Source organism: Eretmochelys imbricata, chromosome 26, assembly GCF_965152235.1.
Source record: "Eretmochelys imbricata isolate rEreImb1 chromosome 26, rEreImb1.hap1, whole genome shotgun sequence".
Lineage (NCBI taxonomy): Eukaryota > Metazoa > Chordata > Testudines > Cheloniidae > Eretmochelys > Eretmochelys imbricata.
The window spans coordinates 6,068,158-6,077,600 of record NC_135597.1 but is presented as its reverse complement, the minus strand read 5'-3'; positions in this window follow the sequence as shown (position 1 = coordinate 6,077,600).

The window sequence follows — 9,443 nt, the reverse complement described above, 5'->3', positions numbered from 1 at the left end:
GTATTCCCCCCGCCGGCTCCTACACGGAGGCGCGGCCAGTCACCCTCCCCACAGCTCCCATTGGCCGCGGTTCCCACCCAACTGGAGCTGCAGAGCCGGCGCTTGGGGCAGGGGCAGCGTGCGGAGCCCCCTGGCTGCCCGTGTGTGTAGAAGCTGGAGGGGGGACATGCCGCTGCTTTGGGTCACTTATTACCCCCATCCCCCAGGAGTTCCCAGCTAGTGCCTCAGTGACAAGCTGCTGCCACTCTGTGCAAGGGGGTGAAAAGCCTCTGGAAAGTGGAGTCAGCTCAGCAACCTACAATACCTTACTGGTTAGTTTCCTTTTGTCAGAGAACTGAGACATTCCTTCAATGATCCAGAGCCTCGGGCACACAAGAACGGGCTGTGGCTGAATTCCCAGAGCCCCCTGCTCTTTCATCTTTAACCCCTCTGCAGCGAGAGCCTGCTGGGCTCTCCCTCAATGAGTCTATCTCATCCGCGCTATCCAGATAAAGAGGCGTCTTGGAAGAGAGGATGGAGCCCGGGCTAAAGCAGATCCCTCACTTTCTGTCCCCCCACTACTCCACATTGCCTTTGCATGAGAAACTGAGCACCAGTCCATTGCTTTAATGCTGACAGAGTATAAACAGCTGATGTTGGCACAAATCACTCAGGGTCTGGAAAGATCTAGGGGAGTTAGCATAGAGCTGGTCCAGTGCCGCAGTGGGCATTCTTGCTACCGAAGGCATGTAGCCCAGAGTTGAATACACACAGACTGAAAGCTGCTTTCCCCAGCAAAGCCCGCCAATTAAAGACTGGCCAGAAACTCAGGCACCTGCTGGAAAGGGGTGAGTATGTGTGTTTAAACAATGAATTCATTTTCCTCCGCCTGAGAAGAGTTAACAGGGCACCTCCTGCTGGTTTGCAAACATAAAGCACCATATAAGAAAAGCCTTCCTCCAAAGGAGATGAGGCTGGGGAGTACACAGGATGAGAAATGAAGAATCAGAAAAGAACAGGCCTACTACAGTAGATAAATCCCGCAGGCCGAGAGGCACCACCGATTCCAGTCAGTCACGATGTTCCGATAGTGAGATCACAGTTGTTTGAGATGGGCAAGGATCCCCGCTGTGGGTCATAGCGGGCTCGATCTTAGTGAAAAGGCTAAGAACAGGCTCTGTTCCACCGCCACTCCCCTTCCACAGCACACAGACAGTGCCAACAAGTTAAACCTCAAGGCTGCAGTGAGCAGGCACGTGAGGAGGACAGCATGTGGGCGCAGGGATTGGTTCACACGGAACGCAATGCAGGACTGGGGCCTTCATTTCTAACATGCAAGCAGACATTGTCAGATCCAATCTGAACCCCCAGAATTAGATTTGGTTAAAAAAAAAAAAGTTTCACAAAACTTCAGACCAACAGAACTACTCCCAGGATTCCCCCCCGCCCTCCATTTTTAAATTCCAGAGGAAATAGTTAAATAAATTCATTAAGTGAACAGGCCCTTGCCAAGTTTGCAAGGTGTTCATCACAGCAGGGTCAGAAGAAACTGACTAGGAAAGCGACTAGTCAGTTATCATGATTCATTTATGTTTTGGGGGGCAGGGACTGTATTTTTGTTCTGTCTGTACAGTGCGCAGCACAGAGCGCTCCTGGTCAATGACTGGGGCTCCCAGGAGTTACCACAATGCAAATAACAACACTGAAAAATGCAAAGAGCAAGCAACAGCATAACTAGTGACACACAAGCTGGATTTTTACAGTCCTCTGTGTGAGATTTAACAATCACTGGTGGTCTTGGTAACACAGGGAGGGACAAGAACTTGGCCTTGTCTCTGCTAGTGGAATTTCTCCCATTTCTCTCTAGCCCATCTTCCATCAAAACAGTACATTTGCCTCTATACTACACAGGCAAGGAGTGTAAATAGCTCATGTCATCAAGCCCAGAGGTTAAATCCTAGACCAGGGGTTCTCAGCCTGGGAGTTACGTGTTGAGGGGTTCTGACCACCCTGCCTTTCCCTGCTAAATGGTTGCGGGTTGCTGGGGAGATCCCAGTTAGATGCGGGAGGTCCCAGAAGGGGAAAGCCTGAGAACCACTGCCCTAGATCTCACTGAAAATGACCCTTGCAATGAGATCTGAATGACATGCATTCAGCTCCTAACAGGCTGGTGGCCTTTGTACCCAATGCACATACAACGCCATAAGGAGAAAGAGCAGCTGCCTATGAATGATCCTTTCAGAGTGCTCTGTAGCTGGAGACACACAGCCACAGCCCCACGTCGTCACATGCCTTGCTGACCCAGAGAGCTCCCACCAAACCAGCTAACATCCACAAGGGTCATCACAAAGTCTGTGCAGACCTCACTCACCTCCCTGGCTCCTCCTTGCTGAGTGGTCTTCGCCCTGCGATCCTCCTTCTCAAAGTACAAGCTTTCACTCGCCCTCACGCTGCACTGCTCCTGCTGATCTGAGCCCGGACCGTCCTTCGGTCACAGATAAATATTTAACGCGCAGACTGTGACAGAATCAACAAAGCTCGACTGTTTCCTGTTTGCTAGATAACACGGTGCTAGCCGGACAGCTCTAGGAGCATGCAGGCATGGCCTGATTGATTAGATATTATTCCCTTCCAGCAGGGAAAGCCGGGTGCACAGAGCTCATGTCTCTTACAGCACTCACTCGCCTGGCATTGCATTCACAATATTAAGCTTTAGCTTTCACCCAGGGATTTCAGAGGTCTCTAACCTAAACCAGTGATGCTATCACCAATTTACAGAGAGTCTGTGGCTTCCCCAAGGAGGGAGAGCTAGGACTAGAACCCAGGAGTTCTGACTCCCAGCAGGGGGCAGCTTTAAAGTTTAGGCTGGATAGGCAGCTGCCGTGGGTGGGTGCGTGCCTGGGGGAATTTTCATGGTGCAAAGGAGATCTCCAAGGAGAGCACCAAGTTCCAGGGAACCAGCACTAAAGAGGAAGAGGCTCTGAAAACGTCCGCTCAATGCGCAGCAGTAGCCAAAAAAGCGACCAACGTTAGGAGCCATCAGAAAAGGGGTGGATCGGAAGACAGTAAATATCACAGTGCCTCTGTATAAATCTAAGGATTTATAAATGCCTGAATGCTGTGGGCAGTTCTAGTCGCCCCCTCTCAAAACAGATCTATTGGAATTGGAAAAGGTGCAGAGATGGGCAACGAAAATGAGTTGGCGGATGGAACAGCTTCCGTATGAGGAGAGGTTAAAAAGATGGGGACTTTTCAGCTTGGAAAAGGGACGACTACCGGGGGCGGAGGGGTGGTGAATACGATGGAGGTCTATAAAGTCATGACTGGGGCGGAGAAAGTGACTAAGGACGTGTGATTTCTTCCTTCTCATGACACAAGAACTAGGGGTCACCCAATGGAATGAATAGGCAGCAGGTTTAAAACAAACGTAAGGATGTACTTCACACGATACTCAGTCAACCTGTGGAACCTGTTCCCGGGGGACGTTGGAAAAGCCCAAACTATAAATAGGCTCAAAAAAGAACGAGGTAAGTTCATGGAGGATCAGTGCATCAATGGCTGTTAGCTAAGATGGTCAGAGAGGCAACCCCATACTCTGGGTGTCCCGAGCCTCTGACTGCCAGAAGCTGGGCGTGGTGGCGGGATGGATGGATCACTTGATGATTCCCTGTTCTGTCATTCCCTCTGGGGCACCGGGCACTGGCCACTGTCGGCAGACAGGACACTGGGCTGGATGGACCTTTGGTCAGACCCAGTGTGGCCATTCTTATGTTCTTAGGAGGCTCAGAAAAATAAGTTCCCCGTCCTAGTGAGGAGGAGAAAACAGACAAGACCAGAGGCAGTGCCAGACCAAATCTGAGCAGGGGTATCCTGGTATCCTGGCTCTGACATGACCCGTACTGGCTGTTTCAAGAGCAAGGTGCAAGAAAGTCCCCTAGTGGCTAATTAGGCAATAACCTACCTGTGAGTGAGCTTCCTTCCTGACCTCCATGAGTCAGTGCCCTGAAGCAGGTGGGGCTTTTATCCCTTCTCATTATTTATTCTGTCCAACATAACTGAATGATTGTGGGGGGAAGGGGTGGAGGGAAATGGGGGAAAGTGAGTGAGAGATGGGCAGGTTGAGGGGATGGAGGCAATGAGCCAGGGGAGGGAAAACACTATTAGGGACTGGGGCACTGGAGAAGAGAGGAGGGTCCAGTCTGTTTTAAAACAGCCATAACAATGCTGATGCCCTAAGGAAAGGGAAAACAATACCTGAAATGTAGCCATATAGGCACATAGCAAGTTCTAACAGTAGCCATGATTATAATACAGTACTTCCAACTCCGGGAAAGTGCCTGCTGGATTCCCCTACACTGAGCTCCCCGACTTAGCACATGTCCACACGACCAGTGACAGCTGCAGGCAGCTATGTCTCTACAGCGTAGGCACTTGCTGCAGTCATGGATGGGGTGTTTCCACACTGTGGTAAATCCACCTCTCAGAGGGGGGAGCTAGGTTGGTGGAAGAATCCTTCCACCGGGGGGTTAGGTCAACTTAATTACTTTACCTGGGGCATAAAATTTTTCACAGCCCTGAGCAATATAGCTAAGCTGACCTCAGTTTTAAGCGTAGACCAGGCCTTAGATTGTATGTGTCCCACACCTGGGCCCCTGAGGCCCCAGTCACTGGTTGGAGGCCTTTGTTTACTCATGCTATTCTCATGAATAGTAATAATACAGAAAAATAAATTGTACCTGCATCAGCTCTGGCTCAGATTTTCTACTGTGATGGGGGGATATAGAAGAACCTGTAGGGAGAGAGAGATTTCATGCTACCCTTTATTTTACTCTGCTTCTGCCTAGGTCCTCCTGCCTGGGCTAGGCTATGGGGCCTTCTCCCGCTATTGCTGAAGTCTAGGCAAGTTTTGCTATCTATAGTTCAGGCCCACTGGCTTAGTGCATGCAGTCAAAGTCACTGGCCTCATATTTCACACTGAAAGCTCCATAGAAATGAGAGATGGGGAAAGACAGATGAGATTACACCTTGTCTATGGCACCTCAGGCCAAGGCAGTATGGTTCCCTATGGTATATTCTCCAGGGCTCTGTCCAGCTTGATTTTCCATAACTCAAGCAGAAAGCTCTCGCAGGGGACTGAGGTCCAGCAAGCGGCTGCACGAGGCATTCATGTATAAGCAGGCAGCGTAGCTAACTCCATGTTTTACCCTAGGAAAACAAGTCAACCCCTGGATGTCCTAGCATATCCCAATGGGCAGAATGAATAACAAGAGTGCAAGCAGGGGGCTACGTCTGCTTGTTGATATCTCATCTGTACAGGTACCTGCCTAATAGAGCTTATGTACAGGCTGAAGGCTCAGAAAACCACTTGTCCTGCAGGGAAAGTTCTTCCTTTGGTATTTAAAGATGAACTCACCATTATCCAGTGGAATCAATGCAGCAGAAGCATTTTAAGACACCAGAGTGGGCAAGCGCTGAACAGCACATGTTAAACAATAATAATAATAATTAAGTAATAAGGTGTAGTAAGCAAGCCATCTAGCTCTGGGTATATGTTGCTGAGCTGAAGGTAACTGACTAGATTTCACAAGGTGAAAGGAAAGCTGATAAGAAAAGCATGCCACAGCTGGGCCCTGCATCGCTTGTTTGGCTTAGCACTACCCTTGGTCTTCGTGCTCATAACCTTCCAAGGTCTTACTGGCAGCAGGCTCAGGCGGCAGGACTTGACCTGGCCCCGTCTCTCTTGAGGATGCTCGTGAAGTACATCAACACATTTCAAAAGCCACACTCTGTCGCTACCCCCATCAGATCATTAAGCAATTGGAAGCCCCCCTCAGATGCCTCCAGGAAGGGCACACGTGACAGCCACTGCTGCTGCCCTCCAGCACCTGGGTTTGTGTGCTCCTTTGTGCCTGGCCTAGGTTAATGTTGATCGAGTCCCCGCGAGCCCAGAGGAACAGCCGCGTATCTATTTGTGTCGCCTTGTGCAAGGGGGGCATACTTTCCAGCAGTCAGCAAGGGCTTCCCATACCACACAGGATCGGGTCCACTCCATGCACAGGATGACCTCTACTGCTTAGACAAGCACTGTTGCACAGGGAGAAGAGACAAATGCAGAATGTCAGGACTCCTGGGTTCTATTGCCAGCCCTGGCACTTATTTGCTATGTAACCTTGGGCAAGTTACTGAATGCTTATGAATCTCGGATTCTCATCTGCAAACTGGGCACACTGAGAGGCTGAATGTATCACAATTGGTGAAGTGCTTGGAGATCCTAAAAAGGAAGACGTGAGAGGACGGGGCCTGCGGGTATATGGTATAGCTGTTCTGGCAGCTCTGCCTGCAGTTGGGTCATTTTTGGACCAGCAATACAGCGGAACAGCATGAGGTAAGTCGAACATGTTTTGTTGTGGTGTGTTGTTAAGGCATCAACTGCAGCCTCTAATCGCCTCTGCTCAGACCTGCCACAGCCCCAAGGGGGGTTCTGGTAAGTAACCACAAAGAGCAGCATGGGACTGGTCATGTTTGCAAAGCCACCATTCAGAATTTAGCAAGAGGGGAAAAGGATTCTAAAGAGAAACAGCAGGTGTAACTCAATCTCCATTCAGAGATCTAGGCCAGCAAGAGAACCAGATAGCTGAGTGTTTGTTTAACCTCTGAAAAGCCCACAGAAGGACACCGTACACTAGCAGGAACAAGCTATAGGATGAAGTTAATCCCTGCTGAGGGAGTCACTCTCAGAACAGGGCTCCATCCCCTACAGCAAATTTGGGAGACATTTGCACATATTCCAAGGGGCAGTGATAAATGGACAGCAATGATTGTCTAAAACAGGGGTCGGCAACCTTTCAGAAGTGTACGCCGAGTCTTTCATTTATCACTCTAATTTAAGGTTTCGCGTGCCAGTCATACATTTTAACGTTTTTAGAAGGTCTCTTTCTAGAAGTCTATAATATAGAACTAAACTATTGTTGTAGGTAAATTAAATAAGGTTTTTAAAATGTTTAAGCAGCTCCATTTAAAATTAAATTAAAATGCAGAGCCCCCGGGCCAGTGGCCAGGACCCGGGCAGCGTGAGTGCCACTGAAAATCAGCTCATGGGCCGCCTTTGGCAGACGTGCCATAGATTGCCTACCCCTGGTCTAAAACTTAGGCCCCTGATTCACATCGAGATCATTTTAAACAGCGAGAACAGCACAGTAATAAGGTGCAGTAAGGCTCATCGCTTCCTCTTGGTATTTACATGGCTCTCCTCACTACAGGATCTGTAGCATTACAGGGGAAGGGCAGAGGGGCCCTAAAAGGCAGTTGGCACCAGCCTATACGCAATCATTGTTGACAGTAATAAAGCCGGAACTAAGCCCAGCAGTGTTTTCTAACTGTTATGCAAGATCAGAGTCATGTTATACACATTACCTAATCCTCCTTCAGTCATCCTTGGTGAACTATCTCCTCCTCCACAGAGATCTCCATCCTAGGTTAACCTAGTTTTACTGTGTCTTTGTAACGCACATGTCACTTGACTCATATGAATGTTACCCTCCCTGTCAAACTTGAACTGGGAAGAATTTCAATTGCTGCTCCGTAATGCCACTGAGAGGGGGTAGGGGAAGAACTGCTGCTCTAGGGTGAGGAAGGGGGGGGGCGGTTTCAAGGAGGAATCGGAAAACATAGGCATCATATATAATATTTATCACCACCCTCTGTAATCTTACTGGGTGTTCACATGCCACTCCCAGCTTTACGAGAGAAAGCCTGTCTCAGCAGATCGGGCACCAGACTGGCTGTCAGGAGAGCTGGGTTCTCTTTCCTGCTCAGCCACTCACTTGTGTGTGACCTAGGGCAACATCCTTCCCCGTCCCTGTCTTGTCTGGTTAGACTGAAAGCTCTTGAGAGCAGGGATTGTCTCCACCCATTGTGTACGGCGCTTGGCACACAGGTGCCCTGATCTCAGGTGAAGATTTGAGGCCCTCCTGGAATATAAATTAATAGTAAGACCACATGTGAGCCTGTGACATCTTATTCGATGGCCACAGTTCAGAAAATGGAAATTATCTCTGCACAGACATGACCAGGGAATTAAAAAAAATACAGAAGCACAAGAGGGAAGAGTCCTTAGCCTCGATCCATTCAGATCCTTGCACTTGACTTGGGGGAAATGTCTCTCCCGCCAGCTTGTGCTAAACAGGGGCCGGGGCGGAGGGGGGAAGAGACAGCGGAGGAGGCCGGGTGCAAGCGACTTATCAATAAACCCTGTTCAGTTTTGAATGTTAAAAATAAAGCAACACCAACATCTCAGCACCTGACCTGGGATTCTCTGCAAGAGCAACAGCCCCCTCTGCTGGTGTAACGGCAGCACGAGCCGTGAACACAGCAAATCCAGGCAGAACGTGGGAATCGGGCACTGGCTTGTCGAGTTTTCAGTAGAGGGGGTGGTAAAGACGAGCTACCCCCAAGTACAATTTAAAAATGAAGCCCATTCCAGACCATAATGCTTCCCCGTGAAAGCCCTGGGAGTGTAAAGGACAACACTATTTACAGAATAGCGATTGGGGGACAACTCACAGGCATTTGCTGGAATAGTACCAGCTACTGCTCTGCCTTTCAGACAAGGATCTGAGCACCTTACAACTATAATTAACCCTCAACCTACCTGGGGAGGGAGGTGAAATGTAGGAATATCAGCAACCTCTAGCCTGCAATGCAGCAGCTGTGGTGAATGCACTATCCCACAGTTTAAGGTAGGAAGGGAAGAAGAATCCATTGGAAACAAAAGAGGGAATTTAGCCAGGCACAGTAGTGTTAACTGAGTTGGAGTTTCACTGTATTTAAACACCCGCATCTTTAAGAAAAGACTAGCCATCTTTAATCACTATGATTATTCAGCCCCTCTTACGCAGAGGACTCCGTCCTAGAGCACAGCTCCATGAGCCATGCTAAGAGGAGAGTACCTACCAGATCCAGGGCACCACAGAGGTACTCTGAGGCTATGGTGATAACCATGGTATTAATACACCTAAATAAAATAGAACTTCCTGCACCCCCAACCTGCTTCTTCGAAGCCTCCCATCAAGTCCTGAGTCAGCCCAGCCAGACTTAGCGGCAGGAGACAGTGTGGGCCAGTGCCTCGGGCAATGGACAGAGTCAGGAAACCTGCATTCTATTCCTGGCTCGGCTGGGTGACGGGTAAGTTACTTCCCCTCTCTGTGTCTGATTCCCCATCTGTCAAATACTGATCTTCCTTTTTATAGGGCGCGAGATCTCTGGCCAAAGTGTTATACATAAGAAGTAGGTAGCAGTGTTACCATGTGAGATCACCACAACAGTGGTGTGGCTGCAGGTCATGTGACATGGAAAGGGCATTCCTATCCCAAAAATATCACTCTGAGGAACAAATCCCTGTGCAAACAGAAGCAGGATTTTCCTCTCCAGGCCTTATATGCCAATGACTGGAAACCCACTGACCA